At 36.2% G+C, this 13,349-nt stretch overlaps 1 pseudogene; it reads left to right on the forward strand.

The window, feature by feature from the left end:
- Positions 1–219: 219 nt before the first annotated feature.
- On the forward strand, positions 220–5,300 carry LOC131798298 (ryncolin-2-like; annotated as a pseudogene).
- The last annotated feature ends 8,049 nt before the right edge of the window (positions 5,301–13,349 follow it).

Raw genomic sequence — 13,349 nt, forward strand, 5'->3', positions numbered from 1 at the left:
TGAGCGAATAATGTTCATTAGCAGGGGAGGGCGCACCAATCAGTTACTGACATCAATAAAATAGCTAATTTTGTATCTACTGATTCAATTCAATCACCTTTTTTTTTTCTTAGTTGTCATGTTATTAGCAGTTAATAAACTAAAATATTGCTGTTTTAAAGGGGGCCTTGTTTTGGCGTTGATCATTTCTATCCGGTTTGGGTCGAGCAATAATCCAAAATGTCAAAGTTTCTTGTTTTGCTCCAGTTCTTCAAAATTCTAACAACTTTTACTATTACTACTAGTGAACAATATCGCAGATCTGATGAAAAGAATAATGTTTATTTTGTCGAGCATTTGAATAGAATGCTAAACATTGATCAACTGGCATCTTACAAAGTCTACGATTCAATGGCCTGTGGCCTTCACTGCATCCGACACGAACTTTGCATCTCTGTCAACTTTGCAGTTGAAGCGGATCTAACGGGACACTCCTGTGCGCTGCTGAAAGCGGACAGATTTCGATATCCCAACAAACTTAACTGGAACAACTCTTATCATCACTACAGTTTAGCGGTAAGGAAAAAGTTTATTAACGCTAAAATGATACCTAAAAACTCATATCAGATATGTTTCAGATTAAAACCTCGAGGCGAATACTATTCAAACCGAAATTGAGGATTCCGTGGAAAATAAGCATACTCGCAAAGAACAAAAACAAAAACAAATACTTTAAGATGAATGTGTTATTTATAAAAGAAAGAACTAATCTGGTTGAAAATGATTGCGTCCTCACATAAGATTATTTTGCAAAAACAAAGAAACGGCAAAAATTAAAAAAACATCAAGAGTTTCAAAAACGGTTTCAAATATACGCTTTAATGACTATTCTGGACAGGAAAAATATGTGCTGCTCATACATATCCATGGTTAACGCAGAGCTGTAATTTTGTTGTTGTCGGGCGGCCTAGTTTTTTCTTTCATTGACTAGGAATACCGGGCTAACTTTGACATTGTTTTTTTCTACACATCCAGTTCTTTCTATTGCTACCACTATCAGATTGAAAATATGAACCGACATGGTGCGTGCGCCTTCACGCGAAATAATCTAACTAGTGTTAAGTTCAACTGAGCGACAACTGATAAGTTCTTTTAAGTGCCTCCTGTTGCCATAGTGTCCTGACACTAAAACAGTAAAAAGAGGCACATGGTGTTTGGTCAAGCCGTCACCTATTGAATTAATCAGTAGCGTAAATCGTTTCCTATACAAAAAGAAATTATTAAGGATGGAAATTGGTAAAAATCGCAATGAAAACAACTTCTCAAACAATGGAGACTGTATGAAAAAAAAAAAAAAGAAAGAAAAAGTGAAACAACTTCTCGCACAAACAATGTATGGCCTGCATGCAAAGAAGCAATGCCGATTTCATTTCCTCTTTGTTTATTTTCATTTCATACCTCTTTATCATCGATTGTATAATTTTCTTGTCTTTTCCCGGTGAACCTACAAAAAACCCCTTCTATCAAGGTCTTTAAATAAAGTACTTTACTTATCGAACTACTTCAATCATGCTAGTTCAATTTCTTGTGGAATAATCACGGCAGCCGATCAGAACAGAGGGCGATTTTACGGAAAGCCTCATCATTTACTTAACAACTATTCACGGAAGTATAGGTGGCTAATGAGAGATATTTACATAGGTGCACGACGGCGAAGTAAATATCCACTGCTCACCACCAATACCGAGATGTAATAGTATTAGTATATACTAAAACAGAGAGATAATATAGCACAAAAATAGGATTTCAAAAGTGTTTAGCAAAGGATAATCGGAATTTGAGTAGCCAATCAGAGCGCGCCCTCAACGCTAGCCAGTGTTTCAATATATAATATATAGAGAATAATACATGAGCGCGCACACTGAAGAGAAATTCTATATGTACAAGCAACCATGTATTATAATTAGTTTTGCATAGGCCATAAAGATAAAAACTCAATGGGAGACTTTGTGGTGGCTTCTGAAATCAGTCAGTTGAATATATCTTGTCAGTTTTAATAAATCTCTGAAAACCGATGTTTGTTACAAATTCCTTCCCAGTCCATAGCAAAAAAGGAGACAAAGAGATGCCAGCTAAGCGATTCTGACCTATCTTCTGGTCATGTAAATTTTTCAACAGAAGATGGAGCATTATATAAAGGAATAAAGGTTATGACACAACTCGATTTTAATGATATGGGACTCTCGGGCGGGGAGCCTATAGAAATGCATGTTTTATTTGACTCAATGTCAACCATCATAGGGCTCATTAATCAAGATTTGATTTTAAAATAGATTGCAGCCTTTTTTCTTACACGGAGAGTACACTTCTCACCCAGTTGTCAGGTGCTCAAATATTCATTTGGTAAATAGTTTTTTAGAAGTTAAAGCATTTAAGACCAAATCACTTTCGAAAGGATATTCGTTTATTTCTATTTTTTCCATAATTTTAGAGCCCCTGCATGGGGGATGATCCGTGCAAAGAGAATGAAAGTTGTCTTGTTGACTACAAATCAAACACTCAGTTCTGTAAGTGTATAGAAGGTAACTGGAGACCCGGTGGTCCTTCGTATCTCGATACTCAAACTTTTGCAGACTTAGAGATTAGTGTCCTCTTTAACAGATTGAACAAAATGTGTGCAATAAAACAATTATTTAATTCGTTTTTTGCGTGATATCATGAGTTATCAAACCTAGAGTCTGCGTTATCTGCCTCAGCCTTCGATCACGGCATTGATAATTCATAATACCGTGCTTAACCTAATCCAATAACGGCTTATTGTTATCTGACTTCGAATATGGGACAGGAATGGTGTGCATATGCGAGTTACTTAAGTCGTCGGAATGGTATACAATCTGGGTAATATATTCATATTTTGAAGGATTGCTTGAAACTTTGAGGCCACTTTATTACAAATGATAATTTGATATTGTCAAGGAGCCATATCCTCAGCGATAGTATCATAGAAGTTTCTAATTGCTAATTTCATGATACCTCGCTCATCGTATAATCGCCTTCGAGTTAATTTTACCGAAGAAGATGGGGCACTGTTTAAAGGAATACAGGTTATAATACTGGTTGATGTTAGTATTAGAGAGCTATGAGGCGTTGAATTGAGTTTAATGGAGTGGGAGGGCTGGAGAGTGAAAATATTTAACTCGGGGTCATAATGTAACGACTAAGTGCCACGAGCTCTCTGAGTCTTCGCCACGAGCCGAATATATTCCAGTATGGCCCTGTCACTCAATAAGCCCTTTAACACATGACCACTACTTCTCGAAACTTTCGAAAATTTTTGTTTCAGCTTAAATAGGACCCGAAAGACGAGTACACGCGGTACAACCACAAGAAAGATCCTACTTTAAAAACTGTTCACTTTATTTTTTCGAGTCAGAACAAGAAAATCAGAATTCATCGAAAAACGGGTCTTACTTTCTCACTTCTTTATTTCCACCGAGTACAAGTCCACAGTTAGAAGCTTTCTTTGTGATTGCGCACGGGGTGTCAGGCGAGTCATATAACGTTATATGTTTTCCTACTTTTGAGGGTGCAGGCCTAAAGGTTATGACGCCATTAATTTTTATTTTCATTACAGACAATAACGTTGATACTCTCAGTGAGTTATATCCTCAGATGTTTAATTCATAGATTGCCCCAAAAACACTATTATCAAGATGATTCCTCAACTGACGGTGAGTACTGGGTTTACCCTGATGAAGAAGAACCATTTCAAGTGCTGTGTGACATGAAAACTGATGTTGGAGGATGCACCACCTTTCAAAGGCGCAAGGATGGCTCTGTAGACTTTTATGTCAGCTGGGATTCATACAAAAAGCCTTTTTGTACTTTTGGAACAGAATTTCAGATCAGCTTTTTAGTGTCACTATTACTGGACTCAACAAAACGAGTTCTTTTTCTTCCATGTAAAGTGATAAAGATTAAAAAGTGAAATTCTTGACATAATTTTTTCCGCTGGCTTTGTTTCTTTCCGATGGAAATAATTGGGGGACAAATGCAGACGTAGACGGGGGTTATTGTGTGATAACTGTCCGGTGAGTTTACAACACATGACTAACTATAAAGTAGCTAATTTAATTGCGCAGAAAATGGAAAGGTGGGTTATAGAAGTCGGTAACTTTATACTCTCAAAGGATTACACCTTTGGGTTTCTATTCTAAAGATTGTCCTAGGAACTGCCTTGACCATTATCAAAATGGCTCCACTTCCGACGGAGTGTATTTGATTTACCCTGATGAAGAACAACCCTTCCAAGTACTGTGTGACATGACAACTAATGGTGGAGGATGGACCACCTTTCAAATGCGCATGGATGGCTCTGTAGACTTTTATGTCGACTGGGAATCTTACAAAAAAGGCTTTGGAAATCTGGAAAGAGTTTTGGCTTGGGAATGACTACCTTCACCGTCTCACTGCATCTGCCAACATGGTGTTTCGAATTGATATGGAGGATTACGAAGGCGACCAAAGATTTGCCGAGTACACGACCTTCTTTGTGGCCGAAGAAAGCAATGATTACCGGGTAACGATCGATACATACCGAGGCACCGCAGGTGATGCATTACTATCTCTCAGTAGGCCTATCAGGTTTGTTTCAGGCATTTCGGTTTTTCGTATAATGCTTAGTGAATAGTAATATAAAGCTAACCCTGAGAGCTCTGCGCAAGAACCGAGAAAAGTATTCATTACCCACTGAAGATGAAGATCTCTACACTTGTTCAAGTTAAACATCTCTTTCTGAGAATGTACTGCTACAGGCAACATTGCTGATCAAAAGATCCAACTTATATCTGACACATATTGCTGACAATTATAGCTCCTTTTGAATTGGTGCTAGTACATTCCTCTACGCTACATTATTAACCATAAAATGTATTTTGTTGATTCCTAACGTTACCATTTGTCCTTCACTTGCCTGATGGGGGAATATTCTTTTTCTACACTTTGCTGATAATGCAGCCTTATTGCTGACCATACAATGTTATCAGTAGCATTGTTGTTCAGCTCTTCCTTAGTTTCTTAAAAAATTCTTTTTTCATATCAGAAATATGAAGTTTACAACCAAGGACAGTGACAACGATGTCGATAACAGTAATAATTGTGCCTTTCACTATAAAGGCGCCTGGTGATACAACTATTGCCATAACGCAAATCTAAATGGTTTGTACCAAGGAGGAGGTAACGCACAAGGAATTAAATGGGAACCATTTCGGGGACAAGATTATTCGTTAAAGCACATCGAGATCAAACTTCGACCAGCATGATTTGTATCTTAGAAGCTGCGTGTTTAAGCCTTCAGCAGACTATAATGAAAATACAGTGTAATAACAACAACAATGATAATGATGATAAGAATTACTATAGTAATTGTAATAATCATAATAATTATAACAATTATAATAATTATAATAATTCTAAAAAATTCATTATAATGAAAATGCACATCAAGATGTTCCATTGCAAATAAATAGAAGGTCTGAAAATTAGAAAAAATATGAGAAAACGAAGACTTCATATTAATGACGAAATCATAATTAAAAGTGAATTTATTAAAACAGCTTTGGTCCTAAACAGGATCTGCTTCTGAGGTGAACGTATCTTTTTATTATCTTTATTATTATTATTATTAATATTTTTTTAAATAAAGTGCACAGATTATTCTTTCACAACTGCGATAGAAAAAAAATTAAATAAATAATCCTCATGTTTTAATCAACTAAGATTAATCTTAAGGTTCGTGAATAACATAACCAACTGATATGTAGCTTTTGTTGCAAAACTTTTTTATAAACTTTGCATGGTTTGGTAAGGTCACAAATACTAGCTGCATCAACTGAAAGGCCAAGAAACATTTTTGAAAGCACAGTCGCGCGAAAAGATTACCTATTTACTTTTAGGGGACTCTTCTTTGCACAGGCTTTTGACTATAATCAAAATATTTTGGCCTCATAGAACTTCACCTTGACATGTAAACTAAACTTGCAATTAATTTCTATCGTAACTCCTTATAAACGGAGGCTGCCATACTGCTTGATATTATATTATATAAAGAAAGGTGCTAGTACTTGATTTACCTCGATTTCTTATGTAGGAATAGTGATCAATTCCCTGCAGTTACTGTTGTTGCAGAGCAAGTCGTTTGCATCACTCTAGTCCGAAATGACAAAGAAATGTCAGACATATCTAGTGAAAATCTTCACCTATCAAGAGATGGATATATCTTCCATGTGATTAATAAGTTTGTAACAGTTATAATAAAGCTTCTAGGTTAATAACATTTCACTCATACTTTTCCCATCAAACCCTTGCTGTTATTTCGTAGAATTATATTTATCTAGCTTGTTTGGTAGCCAATTTCTGGCAGTTGTCTTGTCTCATTCATTGTCCGAGCAAGTTCCAGCATTTTGCTGCTCTAAGGTTCATTGTCATTAAGCACGACTAGCGGAGGGCTGTAATATCTGAACAAATCATTGGATTGGACGTGTCTACGGACAGTTTCATCATAATTTTATGACACAAACTGTTCTGTTTGCTTGCCTCTGAGAAAAGTTTAGTAGCTTTCCGTCTAAATCTTACTGATTGGCTGGTGAAACAGTTTGTTCGCCCATAATAATTGTTTGATCGAAAGTCAAGAAAACATCCAGACAATACTGACTTTACACATACTGATTGATGGTTTTAAGAACGGTCGCGTGATAATTCAACGGCGTACTCTGTTTTCATTCTGGTACTTTCCTTGTACCTGTTAGTCTAGTCTGGCAAAAAAAAAAAATTAAACATTCAATCACTTTTCCTCATTATAAACTTTCTGAAGGTCAAGAAAAACATGCATCTTTGCATAACATTTCTTTTTTTTTTTTTTGTACGGCATAGGCCGTATTTCAGGAGCAGACCTGGGAGCTGTTAACCTCACTTAAAAGGTAGCAGGGCAAAAACTGAAGGGAAAAATGATAAAAAAAAAATAGAAGTGGATCCGGAAAGTTCCTTTCAGTTTGAGTGTGTGGATGGAGAGCGATGTCAATCTTACAACTTTGGAACCGTTAATGGCTACCAAGAGATATTCAAATGCAAGCTATGCGACTCTGATCGATTTGTTGGATTTGCTAACATAACACAGAGGAATGATGGTAAGCCAAATCTGTCTTAGTGCATCAAAAGTTACTTGTGGCTCAAAGTTTAAATCTTATTATCTAAAATTGTAGCTGGATCTCTTAAAATGTTTTCTAATTGTGATAGATCAACCTTACTCTACCTAACATAAATTATGTCGATAAAGTTAATAAGAATCTAAAGAACTATCTAAGGATTCTGCGACAATCTGGAGAGAAAGTTGCTGATGTTTGCCTTAAGGAAAAAAGCCCGGAAGAGCGCTAATAAACAACAACAATAACAACTTCAAAACAGGTGGGCCACAAGAAAGAAAAAATTTAAAACCACTTTAAGGACATCATTTTTGCAATGAAAAGTTAGTAATCAGGAAAATAAACCATGCTCCATTTATGACATATATCCTGATATAAAAATTCCGGCGTTATCCTATCCGTATATCAGTCGATGTATAGTTTTGAATGAGAATTTAAGTTCCTGAAGATAGCATAGATAATGTACTTGAAATTAAGATATATGGCGGTTGTATTTTTCCACTATAATTTCAATTAAGTGAATTAGTATTTCAGGGTATTGTCAAAGTCAAGCAACATTTTCACCAAACCAAATGTTGTCTGCATAAATTCGACTTTATGAACCTGTTTTCATCACAATTTTTTTTTCTTTTAAGACGAAAAAGACAAAATCGTTGGAAAAAGTACAACGAATGTCGCTGGCACTGCTCACAATGCTTCCCAAGAGGCCTTGGAATGGTGTAATGGTAAAGTTTGGCTGTCAGTGGTGATTGGTTTGGTCGCTTCTGAAGTCACAGTATCCATATTTTAAAATCAGTTGAGTTCGAGATAAAGCGAATAAATAACTTGATAAAAAATTGTAATAATCGTAAGATGATAATGTGACCTTGAAAAGAAAAAATAGAAGCGCTAGCTTTTCCCTTCATAGCGACATCATTTTATTTCGGTCAAATTTTAATGTAATATCAGGTGGCTTGTAAATGTTTCTTTTCAAGCTAGAATTGGAATCTCGATTCCCGAGATAATACACGCGCATGCTATAAACACCAAACCAATAAAGGATCTTTTCTTTCTTCATTCCTTTTCCTATTCCTTGGAGCGTTGTTATATGGAAGCGGTCAACAACGTTCGCGGGTCTTGATTACTTTAACGAGGATTAGGGTCTAACTTGTCTTTTATTCAAAAACGATCTTGATCACACGGGGTCTTATCCTGAACTGAAACGTTAACTATAATTTTCTCTCTAAAAAGAATTAGTCACGGAGGCGACAACCTAGCCAGAAAATATTTCGCGGCTCCTCTTGGAAATGATAACATTTAGCTTTAGCGGAAGCGGTTACATCGCTCTTCATGCATTCAGGTAAAAGACGTGGTGGCTGACTTTACTGGATCGATCCAAACAGTGGTTCAACAGATTACTCTTTTCAGGCTTTTCCCGACATGCAGATTGATAGCGGAGGCTGGACACTATTTTCTACGAAAGTGTCTTCGTCAAAGTAGCGTTCCGGGAATAGCAGCAAAAACAACAGACGCAGATGCAGCAAGTCTCATTCACCCTGACATAGGGGACTGGCAAGAAGTTATGTTCCGGTTAAGTGACGTCAATACCATTCTGGTTAATAAAAACAGGAAGGCAGGTGCTCCAAATAAGGACAAAACAGACTTCGACAAGTTCTTGATGGGAACAACATACAATATAATGTGATGTAATGCAATCCAAGGTTTTTACAAATACACGCGGTAGATCGCTAGGAGAGGAATCCCCCTTCTGGTTTGTCACATGATCAAATTTCCACTTCGATTCAAACGGAGGGATATCTGAATTCCATTTTGACACGGACAAGCGGCTTAAAATGTGGAATAGTGCTAACAGCTCAAACAGCTATGTCGCTTCCGACGGGTTACGGGTCGCGAGTTACTGTTATTTAAACATTCGCATCTGGGTGATGGTACGATACAGGCAAACTGAAGTTGAAAACTGAGATTTTTTTATTAGGATTTTACTCTCACTACTGGAATAAAAATAAAAATAACGAGAGGGATCATTAACACCTTGGCTGTTTAAAACCGTGTTTGATTGGTACACTGATATATTTGCAGATAAAGCAAGTGTATCCATGCGATGTCTCAAATCAACTAAAGCAATAAAAACAAGCATGCAAAAAAACAAATGAAACTGTTCACGTAGAATAAAAGAGAACCAGTGAAAATGATATCCCTTAAGCGGTCAAACAGATCCAGAAAAACTAATAAATGCCTAAGAATATCACATGAGAAATTATCATCATCTCCTCAGCTCTGTGTTAGTAAACCTAAAGTTAGCAAGCAAAAAATACGTTCAACTTGAACAGCAGTAAAGTTTTGTGACTTCACTTAGAACTTCAGTGAAAAAAAACAAAAATAAAAAGGAAAGTAATTTGAGAAAGTTATGCAAAAGTTCCCGATTGCTTTTATAAAGCATTCAAGTTCTTTCCGTAACTCGAGAAATGAAGGAACATAGCGTTTACTTGATTAATATATATTTTCTTAATACATGATCTGAAAGATAGCTATTCCTAATAGCCAATCAGGCGTTGATATTTTCAGTCTTTCATAAGAATTTTCATTTTAAGATAATGATCTGAAAAAGCTGTATGCAGCCGGCTTTCTTTATATGACTTCGTCGCTGTTTTAAGGCATTCGATCTGAATCGAAGTGAGGGAACAGCGAAAATATATTTCAGGTATTTACTCCTTTTTGTCACTAAAAAGGTCGATACAAGAAAAGATAAGATTAGACGTCAGTGAAATTTGACAGAAAAAGAACCCAGTGAAGGGCAGATCTTTCGTCTCTAAAGGAAGAAACTGGTATTTTTGGAATAATTACATAAGCGTTCTTCAAGAGCCGATGAAAAATCCATAATTACTCAGGTCTGCCATCAAATACTGCGCAGCCTTAAAAAGGGTATTAAGAATAGAAATTGTTTCACTGATTCCTGATATTTTCCATATTACTTGTTAATATCTATTTAGCCATTCTCCGCTGCGATTATAACAATAACAACATTTTCATGTTTTTATATCCGGTGAACTGTTTACAGCGACACGTTGTTTCTGGCTCCTACTCAGAAGCGGAAATAAAAGAAAGAAAAACTGAAGAAAAAAACCTTCTTAAGAATTACGTCATTGAGGAAAATGTGATTGCAAAAGTAGGGGAGAAGTAAACATAAATAATTTATTTACAACCCTTCTTTTCTAGCATAAGGGTAATTTCATGATATTGTGATAATTCAAATTGTTCTTATTGTCAAATGTGTAGAATGTAGCTCAGAGACGTTTCAGTGAAAGTGTCAGTCAAACATAGCAGTTTCTAAAAAGATAGTATTTGTCATGATAATTGTGATATAAATGGATCTTGTCGTTTTCTGAACACCCTTGGAATCTGAGGTATGTGATGAGATTCCGAGAACATACAAGGGGATTTTCCCGGATAAATTAAATGCATTCTCGATCATTTTACTTTATTTGAGTATATTATTTAAACTCAACTCAATCTTCAAACTTCCCCTCAGCCCATAAGCTGAAAACAGGACGATGGTGTCCAGAAGGACTTTCTGGGGTTTCATTACTGCTTTCTGTAAGCACTTTTTTCTTTATTTCCTAAAGTGTCATTTTAAGCGACTAAATATTTCATTTAAACCTGTTTCAAAAGATTGGAAATAACTACTTTAAGACTGAAAGTATGGTTCTTACGAGAGTACCTTATGTTTTCCTCAAGTATTCTCGCCCGAATAATATCAACTCGGGAGAAAGTAAGTGACACGCGCACGGGAGAGACACACTGTGGAGGAATTTTGCTAGAGGAAAGTACGAAAATAGAGTTACTGCTGCCTGGGAAATTGTGAGAAAATACGGCACCGAAGTTTATTTTCGCCTCTCTCTCGAGTCCGATTGATTACGTTTGCTGCAAACCATGTTCGTGACTTAATTTATGTAGGGCATATGGTCGACAAAACAAAATACGTTATTGCTGTTCTTCGTTCAATTTCCAACTTCATTGTACTACAAAACGATGGTCTCTTCAATTATATAAAAAAAAAAGATAGAAAAGAAAACAGAAAATCCACGGTGCTCAGAATCTTTTACTTTTCGTTGTTCAGCACTGAATGCGCTCTCGCGTAATTATGCAAACCATGTTCGTGACTTAATTTATGTAGGGCATATGGTCGACAAAACAAAATAAGTTATTGCTGTTCTTCGTTCAATTTCCAACTTCATTGTACTACAAAACGATGGTCTCTTCAATTATATAAAAAAAAAAAAAGATAGAAAAGAAAACAGAAAATCCACGGTGCTCAGAATCTTTTACTTTTCGTTGTTCAGCACTGAATGCGCTCTTGCGTAATTATGACATTTGCATTTCTCATGGAAAAAACCTGTCCAAACGGCGCTTGGTTAGAAAATTTCAGCCGACAAATTTTGAAAGCAAACCGATAACCGAAAGAAAAGATCAATTATATGTCTAACGGAAAAAACATATCTTAATAACGGTGTAAATTTATAGTGCGCTGGTTAATTTCATTCGACATGCGATATTTTTTTTATCAACTCCGTTTTTCGATCATTGCGCGATGCATGATGCTGAAATCGAGAATTACGAGCCGACTCAGCTTAACACTTTGCTGGAGCGATCCAACGCCAAAATTAAAAACAAACATGGTTAAACCTCGGAAACGACGATTCCATTTCATCGAAATTGATTCGGACAAAGACTGAATAATTCCTTGAACTGTTTAGCGGGACTTTGAACTTTTTTGCGCCTTATAAATGTGCAGATATCATTGCATATTATTGTTTTGACCGTACGCGGTTGTTTTGACCGAACGCACGGTTGGAATAAATTATTTTTGCACTTGATGCGCGCGCTTTGCTTATGCTTAATTATGATAAGCCATCGCGTATTTTTCCATGTATATTATTAACACGTAATCACATGATTTTTCTCGTGCAATTTGGGATAAACAAGCAGTTGTTAATTTTTTCAAAGACCACAAAATTGCACAAGCCCTATGGGCTCGTACAATTTTGTTAGTCTATAATAAAATTTACTCGTGCTTATTTATTCCAAATTGCACTCGAAATCATGTGATTACCTATACAAAACAAGGAATTTAATGACGTCTGTGCCGTCTAGAAATCTCTGAATATCTACAGATCATGTCAGGTTTCAAAGCATCAGCGAGTAATGCGCTTAAGTTACGAACGTTATCCTTTCTTGGCCAATTTTTCAATCGCTATAAGATGTAATAATCTCGAAATATTGACCTTAAACTTCTACAAAACCATTTGGAATTCTAATATAGACCACATGAGGTCTATATTAGAGCAAGATGTGTGTATACACGGGAAGGGTGAAGTCTAAAGCTTCATTAATTCTTTGGAATGTGTGATACTGATGATACAGTTTCCTCTATTGTTCCTCTTTTGCTCCTCATCAGTACTATTGTTATATCTTTCCAGTGTGATGTCTATTCCACATAGTTTTCATATAACCAGTCTCCGCGTTGTCTAACGTATATAGCTTTTCATAAAAACGTTATTTCAAGTTTAGCGTTTCCTTAAACGTCTCTGAAAACAACTTCCATTCAAGATGCTCTGTTTCAATAGCTTTGGTGAAGTGTACTCTCATTTTCTCTTGGTTTTACAAGCAGTTGCACTAATAGTGGAAGTACGCCTTCAACGAGTTGTCCCATCGTTTCACTCAACTCAGCTCTTGCAAGCTCCAAAAGGAAATTACGTGGAACTGAATTTCACCTTGAAGATTTCACATCCAACACCATGCATTGATGACATGTACCTTGAGGTTCGCGATGGAAACAACGAGTCTTCCAATCTTCTTGGCGTATTTTGTGGGAGGAATATTTCTAGTACTGTGCGATCCAGTGGACAGAACTTGTGGTTGAGAAAATCAGATAAATTCAATCACTGGTGGCTCTATAAAAATTTCAGCGGTTCATACAGTAACAAAACAGCTAATACAACAGGCAAGCATTGACTAACTGAATTTTTAATAAGCCACTGAAAGACAGTGCGTATTTTGAGAGTTTTACACTTCTGATGAAAGGAAAATGGCCATAGCTAATGCTTCTTGTATTCAACTGCTTTTGTAATTCCTAAGAATTCTTCTTTTTTTTTTTTTTTTTTCCAGTCAAAC

The sequence above is a fragment of the Pocillopora verrucosa genome, chromosome 1 (assembly GCF_036669915.1).
Source record: "Pocillopora verrucosa isolate sample1 chromosome 1, ASM3666991v2, whole genome shotgun sequence".
NCBI classification, from domain to species: Eukaryota; Metazoa; Cnidaria; class Anthozoa; order Scleractinia; family Pocilloporidae; genus Pocillopora; species Pocillopora verrucosa.